Genomic DNA, 17,419 nt, shown 5'->3' with positions numbered 1-17,419 from the left:
GCAATTATAAAAATAAAATGTATAGAAATATATGCATGAAAAACTGTCACATGTATCAGATAATATATTAACCTTTTAAATATGTAAATTCATAATCATACCAATAGTCTATGTTGTATAAAATTAATTTACATTTCCTGTGAAAATTATTGCAGTCATTAGCCTAATAACTTATTGCATCAATACTCTTATTACTAAAATTATAAGTGCATTGAGTATACTCTAATTTTTAAAATAAAAAAAATCAATTATTTAGTAGTTACTTATATTTAAAAGTGATTTACCACAAGAGTATCATGTCAAATTCTCAGGGAAATAGTAATAATAGAAAGATGTTTCACGTTACACAAGAAAAGGTTTTTATAAACTGCTTTTATCAAACTCATTAAAAATTCACAAGACATTAGGAAATGTGCACTATAAATGAGTACACTGAATTATTCTCAAAAGTAAAAAAAAATTATTTCATCATGCATAAACACAAAACTGTGTATCTTTTTGATTACTTTATATTTTATTATTTTGAATTTCTCAGTGTTCTGAACATAAAAACATTCTGAATAATTATTTTATTATTAAATGTAGTTCCCTGGTTTTAAACAAACAAGATAAATAACTGTGCGTATTTGCCAATGCACCAGCAAATATTTTTATGGTAACATATTTGAATGTTTTCTTTCCCGAAATCTAAGATTTTTCTAGGATACTTAAACAATGAAAGAATATCATGAACAACTGGTTTAAATGATGATGCTTACTACATAGTCACTAAATCTGCAAGGGTTTTCTGGCATTAGATCTCTGACAACTTGGTCTTTTGAGGCAAATGTTTCAAAAGTAGTTAATGATTAAAGATCAGTACTATTAGATCTATGGAAGTTTAAGCATTTACCACAGAGAAAACATGATATCAGGTCTTAGATTGCTCACTCTAGGAGAAAATAAATGAATGAATAAACCTTAATACCTTATGCTTCAAACTACAATGCTTCCAATGATTTCCTCTGATATAGTCTTAATATATGTCCTCAAATTCATGCATTATAAATTTGATCACTAAGAACATAATGTCATGAAGTGAGACCTCATGAGGGCTATGGATTAATGCCACTATAAGAAATATTTGTGCTGCTTTTCTATTTCTGCTCTTTCTCTTATGTAAGAAATTGGCATTTATCCTCTCTTCCCCTTCCAACTTCCACCATGTAAAGATGCAGTAAGATGGTCTATACCAGATGTCAGTGCTTTCAACTTGAATTTTCTGCCTCCAGTGATGAAAGAGAATAATGTTTTTTATCCTTATAATTTATCTCATCTTTGGAATTCCATTTTTAGCACCACAAATGAACTAAGATACTTAGCAAGTGAAAAGAGGTGACATATCATGTTAGCCTCCCATTTTTCAACTTAGGGAATTGATATCAAGCATAAAAAATATGTATCTAAGATCATGTTATGTTTTAGATAAGTGCCCTCAGAAGGTTCATTGGTAAAGTTTAAGAGGTGGGGCCTAGTGGCAGGTCTTCAAGTCATTGGGGAAGCCCTTAAAAAGACTTGGGAAACTCAAATCTCCTTTCAAATATTGCCCATGAGGCAAGCAGTTTGCTTTTGCCATACATTCCTACCATGATGTTCTGCCACAAGCACAAAGCAAAACGACCAACCAATCATGGACTAAATTGCCAGCCAAAACAAAACTCTTCTCCTTGTAAGTTGATTACTATAGGTATTTATTAAGTAATATAAAGTTAAACAACACAGATAATTCAGCCAACTAGTAGTGGAAAATGTTGTAGAACTGATTTCTTTCCAAAATAATCTGTTGTATTGATTATGTTTTGCTCCCTTAAAATTCATAAATGAAAGCTCAAGCTACTAAGGTGAATATATTTGGATATATATGGTTTCAAGGGAAAATTAAATGAAGTCATAATATTTCTCCTTCATTCAACATGGCTGGTGTATTGATAAGAAGAAATATGAGGGATGTGTAAGGATGAAGAAGGACAAACACAATGAGAAAATTACCACCACAAGTAATTTGATTTCTCCTGAGAACAAAAAGAGAGGACCCACATGTATATGTGAATGCATAGGCATATATCCTCTCTCTAAGCATATATCTGCAATATCTCTCTATATTATATCTATGCATATTCTGTGTGTGTGTGTGTGTGTTAGTGTGAGGGGGTATATGTTTCGTTTTTACAAAGAACCATAAACATATATTATGCATACAGATTCATGAATAAAAAAGAGGCTTTAGAAGTGTTAGTTATTAAAGAGATTAATCAAGATTTGGTGACAAATTTGATGTAGAAAATAAATTAGAAGAAAGAGCGTTTTAGTCAACTATTTCAGGGACATCATTAAAAAACCTGACAAGAACAATTTTAGACGAGGGAGGAAAATGTATTTGGGGCTCACAGTTTCAAAGGTGTCATTTCATAAATGGCTGACTTCATATTTCTGGGTGCTTGGTGAGACAAAATACAATGGTAGAAAAGTATGGAGGTGGAAAGAGGAAAGTCAGGTTATGGCAAAAGGAAGCAGAGAGCTTCATTCACCAGGAACAAAGTATAAACCCCAAAGGCACACCTCCAGGGAATTACCTACACCATCTACACCCTGCCTGACTATAGTCATTGCCCAGTTAATCCATAGCAGTGGGTTAATGCATTTATTAGATTAAACTTCTCTTAGCCCAATCATTTCACATCTAAGCTTTCCTGAATTTTGTCATGTATGTGAGCTTTGGGAAGACATCTCATATCTCAAACATAACTGGAACCAAAGATAACCCTCAGGTTCCTGTAACTAACCCATTTGGTGGAGTCACTGATAAAGAAAAGGAGAAAACTTAGAGATAAAAAGCATGAATATTTCATCATGCACAATAAGAATTCAGCTCTCCCACCATACTTCGAATCACCTTTGTATTGTAGAATATTCTAGATTAGAAAAATGCCAAAAAAATGGCATTTCAGAATGTTAACATATGGTAAGAAAAAATGACATGTATACACCAATAACATAATTAAATCTAAAAATATTTCTCAACATAGTCCCAATATTTCAGTGAATTTCATATTTTCCAAAAAGATTTATAGAACACATCTAACATTATAAAACAGAAACTACATTTTAATGCAATCCAGTAAACAGACTTTTTTTTTTGTAAAGCGACTCATTACATTTTTTTTAAATGTGAAAATACTTTCCAGTTAAGTCAGTATTCATAAAAATAGTGGCTTACCCTGAGTTACCCTTTCAATACTTAATGAAATGAAAACAAAAAGAAAAAAATTCAGATTTTTAGCAAAAAGAGAATGATAATTAAAGGCTCTAGGGGTATAAAAAATAATGAATCTGAATCACAAAATGGATTTTGACTGTCTGTTTGGAACTGGCTTAGAAATCTATCTATTAAAATATTATCAGGAGATTATTCTGTTAGAGCTGGAGAGGAATAAAAGATGTGAACACACAAAATTACAGCTTTGCAATTTCAGAGTAATTTAAAGTTGATACATTTCTTTTAATTTTTTTTCCTTCAAATGGTTTTTTTTCCAGCTGAAAACTACTCTAAATGATATTTTTTAATAGTGACCTCAAAGCCTTGAAATTATATGAACCCAACCATTTATATCCATTATTTCTGAAGTTATAACACAACCAAGAAACAAATTTATATCATATATTGTCATGTGAAGATATCTGGTTTTGCTACAGTTTAAAAAATTAGATTACAATTATTATAATACATGGTTTCTATCTTCAACCCACCCTCTATCCTTCCTGCATCTGGTAGGCACAATTAGATAATGTGTACTGAATGGCACCAACAGTAAAATATTCAGAAAGATGAATTGCTTCATATAAATTAAAGATGGTAAAACCTGATTAGTTCACTTTAGGTTAATGCATCTTGAGAGTCCCTCTGTAATTCTATGAGAAATAATACCTGTAGTTATACATTAGAAGTAAATTACAACAGAAAATGAATAGCATAGAAAATAATATGTCACTGGTTCATATCCCTTAAATATTGTGTTACTTTAACTTGTCAATATGGATTTTAATAGGTAATTTCAGCTCAAATAAAGCCTTATTTTTTCATCTAAATATTTAGAATTAATTTAAACTCTGATTAGTACTAATTTTGCATACCAAGACACTTCACTAAGATAATTCAACATTTTTTTGTAAAGTTATGTTCATATATTTTATTTTTATTTAAGTTAGTATTAATATTAATATTATTACCAGCCAATGTTGTACAAAACAAGCAAAATACATTTGCAAATGTATGCACTATTCTTTAGCTACATAATTAATATCATTTCCCTTATGGCTTGTCACAGAGTAAAGTCTTATTTCTTTTTGTAAAAGTTTGATTTTTGAATATGTTTACCTGCATAATTTTGTTGTGTGTGTATGTATATTATTATATATTATATGATACTTTAATTTTAAGCTATATTATGTCATTAATTATTAACCTATATTTTATTTTTTTATTTATATATGACAGTGAAATGCATTACAATACTTTTTACACATATAAAGCACAGTATTTCATATCTCTGGTTGTATACTCAGTATATTCACACTAATTTCTATCTTCATACATGTACTTCAGATAATGATGGCCAACACATTCCACCATCATTAATAACCCCATGCCCCCTCATTTCCCCTCTCATCCCTCTGCCCTATCTAGAGTTCATCTATTCCTTCCATGCTCCCACTCCCTATCCCACTATCAATCAGCCTCCTTGTATCTAAGAAAACTTTCACATTTGGTTTTTTGGGATTGGCTAACTGATTTAGCATTATCTTCCCTAACTCCATCCATTTACCTGCAAATGCCATGATTTTATTCTCTTTAATTGCTGAATAATATCTCATTATGTATATATGCTACATTTTTTACCCATTCATCTACTGAAGGGCATCTAGGTTGATTCAACAATTTAGCTATTGTGAATTGTGCTGCTATAAACATTTTTGTGGCTGTGTCCCTATAGTATGCTGTTTTTAAGTCCTTTGGATATAGACTGAGGAGAGGGATTGCTGGGTCAAATGGTGATTCCATTCCCAATTTTCCAAGAAATCTCCATACTGCTTTCCATATTGGCTGCACCAAATTGCAGTCCCACCAGCAGTGTATGAGTGTACCTTTTCCCCCACATCCTCACCAACACATTCTTACTAGAGTGAGAAAAATATTAGAGTGGTTTTGATTTGTATTTCTCTAATTGCTAGTGATGATGAACATTTTTTATGTGTTTGGTAATTGATTGTACATCATCATTTGAGAAGTGTCTGTTCAGGTCCTTGGCCCATTTATTGATTTGGTGTTTAGCTTTTTAATTCTTTATAAACCCTAGAGATTAGTGCTCTATCTGATGTGTGAGTGTTAAAGATTTGCTCCCAAGATGTTGGCTCTCTATTCACCTCACAGAAACGTTTTAGTTTGAGTCCATCCATTTATTGATTCTTGATTTTAATTCTTGTACCCGCCACAGGAGTCTTAGTAAGGAAATTGGAGCCTCATTCCACATGATGGAGATTAGGTCCTACTTTTTCTTCTATTACATGCAGGGTCTCTGACTTTATTCCTAGGTACTTGATCCATTTATTTTTATTTTTATTTTATTTATTTGTTTTATTTTTATCTATATTGATCCATAATTTTTTCAACTGTTCAATTAAAATGAGATTGGGAGAAGAATAAGAATTATAAAAAGCTGCAAAATTGACTTATAAAAGTCAATTCTGATATCTATAATATTTTCCTGGTTTAGAATACCAATTCATTTTGTTATTGTTGTTATTGAAACAGTAATAAATAAATTTGTAAGCAATTATTTAGAATTAATCATGATATTGTAAGGTTTAAGGGTTACATATATGTGCAGCTGCTAAATTTGACAGGTTGGATCAGATAGACAATGGCAACACTCTTTATACAAGATAGTGTTTATTTTAGTAATAATACAAAAACAAGGGAATAAAGCAAAGGTAAAAGGCAAGAGAAAAAAAAAAAAGAAAGAAATGCATCACTGACCAGGAGAAACACACCTGTGTTCATGCAGCTGGGGAGTCCTGGGGCAAACTTTCAGGGTTCAAACTGGAAAGGCCCTGGCAGAGGGTCCCCTCCACCCTGAGACTCCAAAGTCTTATTTCCAATGAGACTTAAATTTAGAACAAAGAAAGCACCATTCCAACAATCTATGTGACCTAGTAATACCCACAAGGACACTTCATCCCCCCAGGGACTGACCAGATCCCCAAAGGGAAGGAATGAGGACCATGAGATAGTGAATGACTGTGAGTTGCCCTGACTGAAGCAAACCCACCAAAAAGTCTGCATTATTTTAGATGTTCTATCAAGGATGTGCAGAGGTCTTGGCAGGCACATGAATAGGAAAAACCTTTAATATTTTCTTTAGCTTTTAGATGTAGAAATGAGAAAATAAACCCAATAACTTGATGTAGTTCATGCATAAATCTGGAAGTAATTTTGAGTCTTATATTAAATAAATCCTATTATCTTGTCATGAAGAACAGATAAGTTAATCTCCCTGAAAACCCAGTTCTTAGTTTTTGCTCTTTAGACACTGGGATACTGACTAAAGATATTCCCATATGTATTAATAATACTTTATTGGTGGGATTTTTGTTTATAAATAAATTTCACAGGCAATTATAAATTTTAAGTTGACCATTCAATTTAAAATCTATGTGTGTGACTTGTGTTTGGAAGGAGACTTTAAATAATGATTTTGCAGAAAACAGTGAAGTGGGGAGAAAACAAAATGTTTGGCCACAGAAAAATATTTGAAATATTTTTGCTTTCTTCCTATCCCAAAACTAGGGATGTCCTATCAAGAAAACAGAACATGGGATGTATCCTGGGTGCAGTTGGGGACTCATGGCTTGGCTTCAGATGGTGGGATGTGTGGCAGGAACTTATTCTTTCAGGGAGTCATGACTGTCCAGAAATACCTGAGATACATGCCATGGCCGCCTACAGAACTTAGATCTAAGACCATTCCTGGGCAAGTGAAGTTTTTTAGTGAGGTTCAGACACATCTATACTAATTTTAATAATGCCACTAGAGGCCTGGATGACTACCACTTAACCCAAATCTTTTATGATGCTCAAGTACATGCATGATCACTACTTGGAAATATATGAATGGTTTATGAGAACGGATGATGATGTTAACATCAAAGGAGATCGTCTGGAGTTTCCTGATGAGTTGAAATAGCAGTGAGTCCCTGTTTCTGGAGAAGACAGGATGAGGCACTGAGGAAGAAATGGGGAGACAGGCCCTTGAGCCTGGTGAGAAATTCTGCATCTGGGGGGTGTTTCAGAGAATGTTATCACACATTGGCAAAATACCTCTGGGAAATGGACACTATGCACGCAGGAGCATGAGGGAGAGGGAATTGTGTCCTGAGTTTCATAGGTGTATATTGTTTAGGGTCCTATGAGATGCAACCGTTTCTTAAATGAGAATTATGAACAGAAGAAGAAGGATTACATCAGAGATATCCGTAACAGTGAGATTCAACAAGCTATCCTGTTCCACCTGAACAAAACCCCACCCTACCAGTATGGACTGGGTAGCTATATGCTCAGTTGCAAAATTGCAAGGCTAAGTCATTGCACAGTACAGCTCCACCGAGAAATCATCCTGATGTGCAAATACGGCAATACAGAAAATCAAGAAGAGGACCTCCGTTGGGGAATCCCCACTTCTTTCCAAGTTTTCAGGCCCTTGAATGAGAGGAGATACTGGAATGGGATTTTCTGACAGGGAAGTATATGTATTTGGCTGTGGAAAGTTAGCACCCCTCCTCCCCCGCACTCCCTCTCCTGAGAGGTACAGACTCAGCCCAGAGGAAAGAGAGGGAAGCCTTGAGTGGCACCATTGTGCAGGTGATGGAAATGATTAACACCAAAACCTGGAGGTGCAGCATCTATTTCAAGGAGATCCAGTATGGTTATTGCCCAGTGAACCCCAGGTATGAGATACAGTGCATTTTGGACCTGCTGCTTCTGTACAAGAAGCACAAAGTGACGAAGGTGACAGTTCCCATGAGGAGGCATGGTAACTACAACAGACTTTCAGTAAGATCCAGTTTGTGGAGCATAAGGAATTAGACATACAGGACCTGGCCAATGGAATCAATCAACCCAATCTTTCCTATTCAATTCCCTGAAGAAGCTTGTTCTGTTCCAGCTCCCTGGGTCCAATAATGAGCTCAAAAAGATTTTGTCCTCTGTACATTTTTGAAATGTTGGTGAAATTTATGGTAAACTTGGGAAGACATGTCTCACCCCAAATCAGAATGTCAAACACATTGTTCTTCTTTTCAATTCAGACTCCAAACCTGATAAGACAAAACAATTTGAACTGATGAGAGATTATAGCATTAAGTACTCTAGAGTTGACTTGCAGATTTTGCTGGGTCCCTAGAATTTTCCAGAGCACTGGCCCTTGCAGTGAGATCTTCCCATTTAATAACAAATCTTTGCTCTTCTTCTGTGACTTTGACCTGGTATTTACTATGGAATTCCTGCAACAGTGTCGAGCAAATACAGTTTTGGGCCAACATATTTCCCAATCATTTTAAGCCAGTATGATCCAAAGATTATTTATTGGGAAAGTTCCAAATGACAACCAATTTTCCTTTTACTCAAAAAACTGGCTTCTGGAGAGATTATGGGTTTGACATTACTTGTATTTATATGGGACATCTTGTCTATGCGTGGCTTTGAGGTTTCCATCTAAGCTGGGCATTGAAGGATATGGACCTCTTCAAACAAGGTTCTCCATGTAAGTTAAGATGTTCTGAAGCCAGGAGGTAAGAGTAGTGCATACATAATATCCAGTCTTCTTTGACCCCAATCTGGATCCCAAACAATACAAAATGTGCTTTGGTCTGAAGAATCAAGATATGGGTCCATATAGCAGTTAGCTGAAATATGGCTGGATAAAAATGATCCAAGTTGCAGTAAATCATTAATAGTGGTTCTGTGCATCTCTCCTGAAAAAAGAAAATATTTTAATTATCTAATTTATTTTCAAAAATTTTTTTTTGTATGATAACTTTTTGAAGTCTATGCTAGGAGTCTATGCTAGGATATATTTTTCCAAGTGGTTTTCTTACATAGGACTTCTTTATGATTGAGCTTTTTGAACAAAATTATGACCACTATTTGTCTTTAAACACATTTTTTGACATTATGTATCAGACCTGCTTAATTCTGACTTGAAACATCCCTGATGAACAAACTTCTTTATATTTTTGTTTTTGTGTTTTCATTTCCTTTCCTGGCCTCTTTTTTATAGTCCTATGGCAGAAAACATGACCATTCCTATGAGACATGATTGTATCAAAAGAAACAGAAAACCAACTCTCGTAAATGTTGTGTTGTGACTGTTAACCTTTCATAGAGTTTAACTTTCATTTTTTTTTAATAGGCGTTTTTTCTTTTTTAAGCCATCTGACGTTCTAGTTATAAAATAAGTAAATGTGATAATATCTGTGTCATCATCAACTTCAGCATAGCTTTCCATTGTTTTTTCTTTCCCCCACACTGTACTCTACCCACTGAGTTCAAGTAAGATTTTATAAGCAAGGGGAGTGAGGACTGCCTGGCAGAGCCAGAGCTTTGGAAGTTCCTGTTATGCCTTCATCTAAATAGACCTGGCACCACATTACAAGAAGCATTTGGCATTTCTCTCTTGCTGACACTCCTTTTAGAGGGCAAAATATAAATATTTAGGACAACAAAGAAGAATTACTGTCATGATTCTAATGTGTGCAAGCTAATCCAACAGAAACACCCTAATGAAAACTTTGGGGGCTGTGTATTTGGTTTCATTCATTTTGTCCTATCTGTGTTGTGGAGATGGTGAGTTCATTCTTTAATTACTGTTTCTTTTAGCTTTGGTATCTGAGTGCCTCTAATTTTTTTTAATAGCAATTGTTTAGAGCTCTGCCATTTCTTGAGTACCTGTTAGTATGAGTATTTATGTATACCAGGTGCGTGGTTAATATGTTGTATTTGCAGTAAACACATTGCAGTAAAAAGAAAAGAAAAAAGAAAGAAAAGGAAACAGAACATGTGAAAATTGTATGCTAGAAACCAAAGTAAGGATCCATATGATCAAATAGAAAAGTATGGAGCTGACTCACATGTAGTTTTTAAACATTAGGTAGAGACAATGTTAATAATTGTAAAATATAAAAAAATACATCAATTCCGTGGTCCCATGAAGACTTCTATAAACAATAATTATTAAAGTGTGAAAAAAGAATGTTTCAAAATATTTATAACTATTCACAAAGCATAAAGAAATAAGAGAGTTTACCTTGAAAAACTGCCACTAAATTGTCGTTTATTGTTTTCTTGCCTCGGGAAGCTTCTACTCTCTCTGACCAGGCCATGAAGAGTCAAATAAACACAGCCCTATGAGTAACAATTGGCAGAGCATATAGTTTAGAAATTAAACAAAGAGAGTTCAATAGAGAAATCCTGGAAATAATCTGAATATATTAAGACATAATACTGAACAAACACTAATGCTCAGAGGAATTTCCATAGGTTAAATCAAAAACCCAAAGACCAGTCAAAAAATTGCTACTGATGAAGTGATACCAGGTACTGGTGGTTGGTCTTTGTTGTGTTTAAATGTAATACATTCTCCAATGTTGTTCACTTTGTAAAACTCAGAGGACTTACGTAACTAAATTTTAGAATTATAAATATTCCTAAATCCAAACAGGAAAAAAAAAAAGGAAAAGACGACTAATAATAAATAAACAGTCTTAAAACTTTTGTGGAATAATGTCATGGAATCCAATGACAAAAAGTACTTATGTTTTGAAAAGAAAAGGTACGTAAAGAACAGACAAAACCAAATATTTAAAGAAATATTGTCCTAATAATTCCCAAATATCGTGGAAAACATTGATATTGAAGGCTAATTTCCAGAAAGTACTGAAATATGCATTATGAACATAATCTCCTTTTTATCTTGAAATTCTGCTTTTGTAATTTGGTAAGCAAAAGTCATGTCTTTTAATGCATTGTATATAGAGAGGGGAAATGCAAACTGACTCAGAAAGCCATGGTCGGGTGCCAAACAGGCTAATTATGAGCTTGTTAATTTTGACTAATAAACCACAAATCGATAAGAGGACAATAAATTGTTTGTACATGAATGTCATATAAATTATATGTGGGTATGTACTGAATAAGGTATGCTGTGAACTTCACATTCAGATACTTCTTTAAAAGTAACAGGTCAATAATGTTTAGCATTTAGTTCAATTTGGTCTGTTTTTAGTGGACATAAATACTGTGTGCATGTGTGTTTAAATTTTAAAATCCAGGTTAACTATTTATTATAATTATGTTACCATAAAAATATTTGCTGATGCATTGGCAAATACCCACACAAATTATTTACACTCTGTGTTTAAAACCAGGGAACTAGTAGTGCCTAGTATTAGATCCTACTGTGACAAGACCTAAGTGCCTTCTATATACCCATTCCCTCCTCTGTGCTTTCCTAACTGGTTTTGCTGGGACAGTCAGGGGACTAAAACTCTTCACCACCTTAACTCCATCACAAATCCTAGTGGCTTGGCCTTGCACAGAATTTTGCTAAAGGAACACTACTAAATGGTTTCAAAGAGAGCACCTGCTTCCTGTCAAAGGCCCCCTTTGTTTTATGTTCTTACTTGGAATATATGTAAACGTAAATGATATAGCTATATTGAAGTCACAAAAGAAAAATAAAATCTAACATAGAAAATTAACAGAGATAATGAAAAATAGAGCCTGAACCTAATTCTGTAAACCAGGTTTGTAGAATTTCTAATTATTTGCTACTAATTAATAGACCAGAACATGTTGTAGTGCATTTATCTTTACAACACAATGAGTTATCTTATTATGAGTAATTTTCTCACTGGTTAAATCTGACTTTCACTTTATTAAGTTTACACACTGATATGTTTTAGGAGACAAGAATATTTTTTAGATTAGTCCTTAGGCTTTCCAAAAGAATAGTCCTTTCTTTGCTCGTTTCCAAGGGTAAACCATTTCCACTGTCCTAGCACTGAGAGATAACTGTACTTAATTGCGGAAAAATCATGACTCAGAGAATATGTCAAAAGTAATATTTTAAACTAATGTTTCACTTTAAGCTTTCAAAAATGTCTGAAATACAACCTGTCATTTGAAAGAAAAATAAAATTAACTTTCCTTTTTCCAGAAAGGTAACAATTTTAATATGAGTTTTCCCTGTTTATGAAATTTCACAATGACAATGAATATTTAAAAAATCCATTTTTTTCTTACCAAGTAGTACAAAATTTATTATTTTTTTTTCGATGAAATTCAATTTTATATTTATTTCTGAGTCAGTTATGAAATTCATAGTTTAGTCCACTCCTGTGAAATGGAGATAAAAATAGGCCAAGATATTTGTAAGAATTAAATGGTATAATACAAAAAAAAAATACTTCTCAAGTAATTGGCACATCATAAATACTCAACAATCAATAGTTACATTACTCCTATTAACAATCCTTATATTGTTAGAATGTTGTGTAGGAGAAGAAATAACATTATAATCGGTGATTATCTTAAAGAATAACATAAATATATTAAATTTAATAATAATGTGTTATGACAATAGCTTTTCTAGAAGGTAATAATTGTCATTTAGTTCTTTTTTGTTGTTGCTGTTAGCTTTATTCCTTATGAATGATGTAGAAGTTATTGCTATTTCTCATATCTCAGTTGCCAGTTTAAAAACTGGTAATTTTCTTTGACTTCTTGTTCTCCCTTGTACTCATATATTCATTGAGTTACAGATCATTCATTCTGTGCAGTTCTAATCAACTTTCTATATGCATTGACAAAATTTATTTAAAAATTGAAAAAATTGTTGTAATTTTTTTCCAATACATTGGATTGTATGGTGTATAAGACAACATTAAGCTCTTGTTTTTATTTAATTTGGGCTAAAAGTTTAAAGTTCAGTATAATTTTTAAAAACATTGCAAATTAATTTGAAGCCTTGTTTAATAAATATATTCATTGCATTTTTAAAAAATATGGGTTTGAATAGTTTTTATATCATAGATTCTACGATTCTGGAAATCCATTTTGGAATTAACATTATAGAATTTTCTTACTCTCTTATATGATAGGATATTAAAATCATCCTATTTTGGTTATGAAATTATAGCTATCTCACATTTAATAATCAGCTCTAACATGAATGTAAACTTAAAGACTCTCAAGTGATGCCAAAAAGAAATTAGAAAGTATATTTATAATTATATAGTTCATTCATTAGAAATTATCTAATGATCAATGATGATCAAGCTATGTATAATGTTAGTATTTTGCAGTGCCTTATTACTGATATTTTTTATTCCATGTTATTTAAATTGTCATAATAGGAAAAAATCATGCTACACAGAATTTAGGTAAACATTTACTTTTTTAAATTATATAAACTTTTACACAAAGAGATTTTTCTAGAACAAATGGAAACACTAGTTCTGGATGTCTCTGACAGATAAAATCAAATATACAATAAAATCATATAAGACAGTGTTGTAAACTACATAGTTATAACTTTAAACTGCCTTATTCTCAAGATTATTTTGTCTACGAAACCTTTAGTTTTTCTTTAAAATATTTGTTAATTTTTAAATGTTAGAGATTTATAAGATAATTTATATTGTAAAATAGGTAGATAAGTGAATATTTTCATTCTTTAATATTTGTATGTGTTTTAGTAAGTCCTTTACACATATGTGAGCTCATTCTACTTTTCCCAATAGTAACTGGGGTTGATATTATTCTGATAATACTCATATTACATATGTGTAGCCTGATAAGTTAATTAAGGGAGAATATACTATAAAGACAAGTTTAAAATATAGGCAATCTAACTTCAAAGATATCATACTAACTTATTTATATACTATACTTTTAAACATATGACTTATTTGGGCATAAGAAATAGAATTATATTTCAGAATAAATTTTCTCATACCAGATCTGCTGGATATGTAATTTATTTTTATTTATTTTTTTTTTCTCATACCTAAAATTATTTTTTTATGTTTGAATCATAGTGAATAAGTATATGTGTTACTATATGTTATATATGTAATATTATTATATGTGAGTAAGTAAACATCTATAGATAGATGATTTCCATTACCACTCTCCTTCACTATTTTAGGAGAACTTAGACTATTAATTAACATCTCTTTGATTTATCCCTATTTCAGTTTGAAATTGCTGGTGATACAATAGATAACTCTGGTGCTACTGTGTTTTGGTTTAGATATTCATTGTCCTCCAAAAGTTTATGTTTGAGATAATACAATAAAGTTTGAAGTTTTAACCCAGTGCATTAATCCCCTGATAGGATTAACTAGGTGATAACTGTAGGTTGGTAGGGTATGATTGGAGGCGGTGGATCCCCAGAGTGTGCCTTTAAAATTAGTTTTTTTGTCTTCATTGAGCAGAGCGCTCTCTCTCTGTCTTTCTCTCTCTTTCCTGATATTATGTTACCAGCTGCTTTCCTCCTCCACACTCTTTGACCATGATGTCCTCACCTCCTCGTGCCCTGAAGATGGAGCCAGCTGTCTATGAACTGAAATCTCTGAAACCCAAAGCATTGAAATCAACTTTTTCCTCTACTTGTTCTTAACAGGTCTTTTGGTCACAGTAGCAAAAAAAATGGCTGAAACATTGTGAGGATAAATGCACTATATGCTGAGTTCTATTAATTTACTACAAATAACAGAAAGCCTACAATACTGATTTATAAAATTGAACTCAGAATCCATGATATATCTCACTATAACATTCTATGTTAACTTCCATGATGGATATTTCATGATCAAAACATGGCTTTACTAGCTACATTTTTTGAGTGCCTGTATCAGGATTCAAAGACTTCTCAGAAACTCTTTAATACTCCTTAACCAAAACTGTGCATGTGGCCAATCCACCATGATATATGATGGAGCCAAACAGGTAAATAGTTAGGATGAGTCCACTGTCCTTCCAGAACTCTGTTAGGAAAAAGAGAAGAGAGAATGGGAATTTGGAAGGGATAATACTGTTTACAATGAAGCACAGTAAATCATAATTGATTGCTAGCTATTTTTATCTGGTTAGAATTTGGTGATGGAGTAATTAGAAAAAATTTAATATTTAAAAATCAATAATTACAAAATATTCACATAAATCTTTGGAAATTTTAAATATGTTCAACCTGTGATCATTGATAAGAATTTTAACTGGGATTCAGTAAAATTTAATTTTTACATGTAGAATCAATTAAAAGGATTCTGATGTAATTTGAGTGGCTTCATAAGATCAATGTTAGAAGAATATCACTTACCTAGCTGTAATTAATACTATCAGTTTATTCCACCTTTGTGTTAGACAATCTAAACTTGTCATATGCCTTATAGAAAGAAAGGAATAAATTTTAAAAAAATATTTGAAGAATTATTTTTAATATAAAACATAATTATTTTAGGATAAAAGAAAAATGAATGTCTAGATGAAATGTTTTTATAAAGAAAAAAAAAATAAATTCCTCTGAACTCATTCAATACAAACATTTTCTTTTCAGCTTGAAAATTCTGCTTTTGTGATTTGGTAGAAAAAATTCATATGTCTTTTTTCCAATGTGTAGAGAGAAAGGAAAAGGCAGACTTACTCAGAAAGCCCTGGTCAGGTGCCAAACAGGCTAATTATGAGCTTGTTTATTTGGAATTACAAACTGGAAATCTTATCTGTAGGAGAAAAATTAATTAAAGCTGAGTGTAAATGTCATGTACATTATATATGTGGCCTTGCAGGCTGAACAAGGTATGCTGTGAACTTCATATTCAGATACTTCTTTAACTATAACAGATCTATAATATTTAGTATTTAATTCAAGTTGGTCTATTTGCTTAAAACAGGAATATTGCATGTCTGTGTTTATACTTGTATATGTGCACATAAATTTGTATGTGTGTGTATATGTGTGTGTATATATATATATTCAGAATAACTATCAACACACATTATAAATATATATATATCTGTCAGAAAAATGGGGATATACATGCTACACAACCAAATTAGTGAGAGTAGATTAGAAGAGAAGGTGAGTAAGGTTTCGAAAGTACTCTGGTTTTGTTCTTTTAAGGAAAACATCAAGTAACAAGTTGCACTGTGAATTGATCTATTGATTAGCTTGTGGAGGTGGTACAGAGAGATGGCACATTAATTAAACTTAGACTATGTTAATTAATCTTATTGCTCAATTTGGCTTTGTTTGTGTGTATTCATGTCTGCCACTGTGTGAGGGTGTATGTGGGAGGGTTTACAATAAGAATAGAAAATAGCTCTATTACCATTATTGTGGTTAATTAAAAACTTTGACAAGTTGAAATGATTATCTCTCCCTCTATCTTATTTTTCTTTTAATTTGTTTTACAGAGTTATTTACCAACCAGTAATGAAATAGTTGGTGGTTGTTTGAATGTATTTACCTTTCATAAACTAATGCTGTATAGTCAGTTATTTTTTATTAAGTTTCCAATCTTATTTATTTATTTATTTATTTATTGACTCAATGTCTTTATTTGTTTTTTTTGTGGTGCTAGGGTTGAACTCAGTGCCTCAAACTTGCAAGGCAAGTGCTCTACCACTGAGCTACAACTCCAGTCCATGTTTCCAATATTCTTGAGATAAAATATTCTAATTCTTACATTAAAAATATAAAGCAAATACAATCCTAAGAACAGGATTTATTTTGATGTTGCAGAAGAGGCTTTTCATTATATAAGAATAGATTAGATATAAAATAAGCAAAATTGTCCACATTTATTCTTTCATATCTGGAGGGAAAAAAACAAAAGGAATATTAAAAATTAATTATGCTTTTCAGTTGATTTTCTTGTAGAACCTTTTTAAATATCCCACTTTAATGACACATTAAAATGTCTGAAATTAAATGTTAAACAGACATTGATTATTGTAGGGCATGGCTGTCCGCTTCCTGGTCTTGAGGCCACACATGTGGCTGGGACAGCTCCTGGCCATCAGCCAGGAGGCAGTGCTGTGGGAGGTGATGGAGGAGGTGGACCACCTCCAGGATAGGTCCAGGACTCTTCCACCCTCCTGGACAGCTCATACCTTCCCTTATGGACTATGGGATGGGTGTACACATGAACTTGCTCCACCCCTCTGACCTTTATTCTGATTGGCTCCTGTGCAGTATATAAGTGGTGTGTACTTCTTTTAAATGAGATCCTGCTTTGCTGTTCTCCTTGGTATGTCTAATTGTCC

The 17,419-nt window shown here is 32.5% G+C and overlaps 1 pseudogene; it reads left to right on the top strand.

The window, feature by feature from the left end:
• Positions 1 to 6,996: 6,996 nt before the first annotated feature.
• Positions 6,997 to 17,230, top strand: LOC114087793 (chondroitin sulfate synthase 1 pseudogene; annotated as a pseudogene).
• The last annotated feature ends 189 nt before the right edge of the window (positions 17,231 to 17,419 follow it).

Source organism: Marmota flaviventris, chromosome 8, assembly GCF_047511675.1.
Source record: "Marmota flaviventris isolate mMarFla1 chromosome 8, mMarFla1.hap1, whole genome shotgun sequence".
Lineage (NCBI taxonomy): Eukaryota > Metazoa > Chordata > Mammalia > Rodentia > Sciuridae > Marmota > Marmota flaviventris.
This window is presented reverse-complemented; position numbering and strand designations above follow the sequence as displayed.